The sequence below is a fragment of the Cynara cardunculus genome, assembly GCF_001531365.2.
Source record: "Cynara cardunculus var. scolymus isolate 2C chromosome LG 16, CcrdV1, whole genome shotgun sequence".
Lineage (NCBI taxonomy): Eukaryota > Viridiplantae > Streptophyta > Magnoliopsida > Asterales > Asteraceae > Cynara > Cynara cardunculus.
This window is the reverse complement of record NC_037543.1, coordinates 21,715,212-21,719,784: the sequence shown is the minus strand read 5'-3', so window position 1 is coordinate 21,719,784 and position 4,573 is coordinate 21,715,212.

Below are 4,573 nucleotides of genomic sequence, written 5' to 3'. Positions count from 1 at the left end.
AAGGTTCAGCCGGCGTGGGTCAAGGCGCGACTCATTGTCGTGGCTTTGCTTGGTCTCGCTGCTCGTCGATCTTTCGGGCTAACTGGTCTACATCAGTCTCCTCCACTTCTGAAGAACTCGACCCCGAGTTCTCATTTAAGATAGGATCGTCGTGGTACGGGTATAGATCGGCCACATTGAAGGTGTTGGAGATGTGAAGAGAGTCAGGGAGAGCGACGACATAGGCGTTGTTGTTAATCTTCCTGGTGATCTTGAATAGGCCATACTTCTTTGGCTGGAGCTTTCAGTAAGTGCCAACAGGGAAGCGTTCTTTCCGAAGAAATACCATCACATCATCACCTTCTTGAAAGATCTTCTCTCGTCGGTGTTTGTCGACTAACTCTTTGTGCTTCATTCCAACTGCTTCAAGACGAGCTTTTACGTTCTCTTTGATTGCGTGTGCATTTTTTGCCATATTCTCCGCTGCAATGCTTGTTCCCGGGAGTCGTGGAAGTTTGATGAAGTCAACGTGTTTGGGAACCAAAGTGTAAACCAATGAGAACGGCGAGCAACCGGTCGCCGAATGGGTTGCGCTGTTATAAGTGAATTCAATCTGTGGGAGAGTAAGGTCCCATTGTTTGGGTTTGTCTCCATAGATGCTTCAGAGCATATTGCCCAAAGTGCGATTCGTTACCTCGGTCTGGCCATCGGATTGTGGATGGGCAATGCTACTTTTGTTAAGTGTTATTCTGAACATTCTCCACAATGTAATCCAAAAGTGGCTTAAGAACTTTGTGTCGCGGTCGGAAGTGATTGTCTTGGGAACTCCGTGAAGGCGAACAATTTCTTTAAAGAACAGCTTGGCAATGTTGCTTGCATCGGCGGTTTTCTTGCAAGCAATGAAGTGTGTCATCTTCGAGAAACGATCCACAACGAGAAAGATTGAATCGACTCCTCTTTGAGTGCAAGGTAATCCAAGGACGAAATCCATGGATAAGTCCTGCCATATATCTTCCGGAACCGGTAGAGGAAAATAAAGGCCGGTGTTTTGACTTTGGCCCTTGGCGACTTGACAGGTGTAACATTTCCGGACAATGGCACTAACATCACGCCTCAAACGTGGCCAATAGTATGGTTCCATTACGCTAGCGACGGTCTTGTCTCAACTAAGATGCCCACTTAGGCCTCCTCCATGTAAGTCTCTAATCAACTGTTCACGTAGAGAAGAGTTAGGAATACACAATTGATTACCTTTAAAGAGATACCCGTCGTTGAGGTAGTAATCATCCACCGGTATGTCTTTCCCGCATTTGAATCATGTTTCTTTAAAGTCGCCATCTTTCTCGTACTGATCTTTTAAGCTTTTGAAACCGGTAATTTCTTGGGCGAGCGTGACCATTAGTGTGGCTCTCCGACTTAATGCATCTGCTACTCGATTTAGGACTCCTGCTTTGTGTTTGATCACAACGGGGAATTTCTGCAAATAGTTCACCATTGTGCGTGCATCTTACTTACCGTCTTTTGACTGTTGATGAACTTCAAGGCTTGGTGGTCGGTGAATAGCACGAACTCCTTTTGTACGAGATAGTGCTCCCATTATTTTAGAGCTCAAAAGACAACATAGAACTCTTGATCGTAAGTGCTCCACTTTTGTCTTGCCTCACTTAACTTCTCGCTGAAAAACGCTATCGATCGCTTTTTCTTGCGATAATACCGCTCCGACTCCTACTCCGCTGGCATCGCATTCCACTTCAAATACCTTGTCGAAATCGGGAAGTGCAAGTACCGTTGTGGCGCTGAGTTTGGCTTTAATTACGGTGAAACTGCGATCTTGATCGGGTCCCCATTGAAATTTGCTTTTTTTCAAGCATTCAGTAATAGAGGCGGTGATTGTACTAAAGTCTTTTACAAACCTTCGGTAAAAGGTTGCTACACCGTGGAAGCTTTGAACATCCGCAACGTTTTGGGGAGTAGGTCATTCTTTGATCGTACGTACCTTTTCTTCATCTACTTCGATACCGGCTTCTCCGACAATGAAACCCAAAAACATAAGTTTGTGGGTGCACAAAGTGCATTTTTTGAGGTTAACATAAAGTTTGTTTTCTTGGAGTACGGACAAAACTTTGCGGAGATGCGTTAAGTGGTCTTCCTTGTTACGACTGTAGATGAGGATGTCGTCGAAATACACAACGACGAAAGATCCGATGAAGGGTTTGAGGACTTGGTTCATCGTTCTCATGAAGGTGCTTGGAGCGTTGAAGGTGCCGAATGACATGACGAGCCATTCGTATAGACCGAAAGGCGTTTTGAACGCCGTCTTCCATTCATCACCCGGTCAGATACGGATTTGGTGGTAGCCGCTACGGAGATCGATTTTCGAAAACAACTTAGCTTCGGCTAACTCATCAAGCATATCCTCTAGGCGAGGGATCGGGAACCGATACTTGATGGTAATTTTGTTGATGGCGCGGCTATTGATGCACATCCTCCACTAATTGTTCTTCTTTGGTACCAAGAGAACGGGCACGACGCAAGGGCTTAAGCTTTCACAGATGAAACCCTTTCGTAGGAGATCTTCGACTTGCTCCCTTAGGATCTTGTTCTCTTTTGGGCTCATGGGTAGTGAGGGAGGTTCGGTAGGTTGGCACCGGGAATCAAATCAATCTGGTGCTGGATGTCCCTCATGGGAGGTAGCTCAGGTGGTAAGTCATCAACAGTGAGCTCTTTGAAGTCCTTGAGTATCCCGCTCACTTCTTTCGGAATTTCCTCTCCAATCTTTTCGACGTTCCCCAAGCCCTTTACAACGATCAGGCAAAAGACTTGGGTTTCTTTGAACGTTTTTTCAAGAATCTACTCGTTGGAGGTGATGATTAGAAAATTCTCACCTTTCTTTTCCGAGGTGTGGTTGAAGTGAGTAACGGGTGCCATGGCGATCTTGTGTTCACCCCATCGGAAGATCATGAAGTTGTCTCTCCCCCGATACGTGACATCGTTGTCGTATTGCTAGGGTCGACCAAGTAGGATGTGGCAAGCGTCCATCTCGACGACATCACAAGAAATTTCTTTCTTGTAATGTTTACCGATGGAGAGTGGAACCTTACATACCTGGGTGATGCGGACTTGAGGGCCTTTCTTTACCCATCCAAGCGAGTATGGTGAATCATGCGGTTGAGTCGGTATACCGAGATGATCTACTAACTTTTGGGACACCAAGTTTTCACAGCTTTCGTTGTCTACAATCAAGTTGTAGACTTTACGGTTGATGGAGTAGTAGGTACGAAAAAAGATTTTTCCATTGCCCTTCCTCTTTCGGTGATAGCAGGACTCACTAGAGTACAATGCTCACATTTTCCTCGAAATCTTCCTCTGCGAATTTCGCTCCTTTGTATTCGTCCTCATCGTCGTTTTCCCTTTCTTCTACGAGTTCGGCTGTCCTCCGGTTACTGCACTCGTTGGAACGATGGTCGGGTTGTCCACAACGATAGCACTTGAGCCCGGTGGGATTGGCGTAGGGGTTGTTGGGTTTTGGCGTGATCATTTTGTTTTGAGCGGGGATGGCGTTTTTGGGAGGATCGTGAGGGTTAGCCGTTACACTCTTCCCTTTATCAGGGGTGGAACTAGAGGCGTCGAGAAGAATTTGAGTAGAGTACCTTCGGTAGGAGGCAGTTCGGGTAGACTTTTCCATCAGTTCGGCCTTCATCGCCAAACTGGATGCTTCGGTTACGGTACATGCGGTTTGGAGGCAAAAATTTTCTTGTAGGGAACCCTTCAGCCCGTTGATGTAACGAGCGACTCGTTGCCCTTCTGTTTCTCTGATCTCATTCCGGTCTGAGAGACGTATAAATTCCGTGGTGTACTCGGTCACGGATCTGGGTCCTTGTGAACAATCCAGATACATTCGGTAGAGAATCTGCTCGTAATCCTCCGGTAGGAACCGTTCAGTCATCAACTGCTTAATCCTCCTCCACGAGCGTACGAGACCTTTTCGTTGGCGTTGTCGTTGTCGTTGGGTGGTTAGCTTATCCCACCAAACAGCGGCTGTACTTTTCAAGCAAAAATCGACCATCTTGACTTGTTTGTGCTCCGGTATCTCCATGATATCGAAGAACCTGTTGACCTCGATCTGCCAATTAAGGAATTCTTCCACGCCTACATTCTTGTGGAAATAAGGAATGTCGGCTTTCATCCGGTAGTCGGGGTCATTGCGTGGTTGATCGGCTATTTCTTCGGTTCGGACTCTGAAGTGGAACTGGCGGTGGGACGGGGTTGGACACCACGAGGTGGCCGTTAACGATCGATGTGCCTGTCTCTTCTTCGTCGGTCGTCGATTAAGGCGCCGATTTGTTCGGTGAGGGTGGTGGTGAGGGTGCGAGAGCAGTGTTGAAGGTCGTGGTAATACCTTCAAGATCTGCTCGAGTGAGTGGTTGGTTATCTCCCATCGTTAGGTTGAAAAAGAGACAGAGATTTTGTGCTCTGATACCAACTGACACAGTAGGAAACACGGAAAGGTTGACAATTGTCGGAACCCAGAAAATTGATTAAACCTTACAAGCGTAGGGTTTAGGAAAATAACAAGAATTCGTAAGAATTCTAG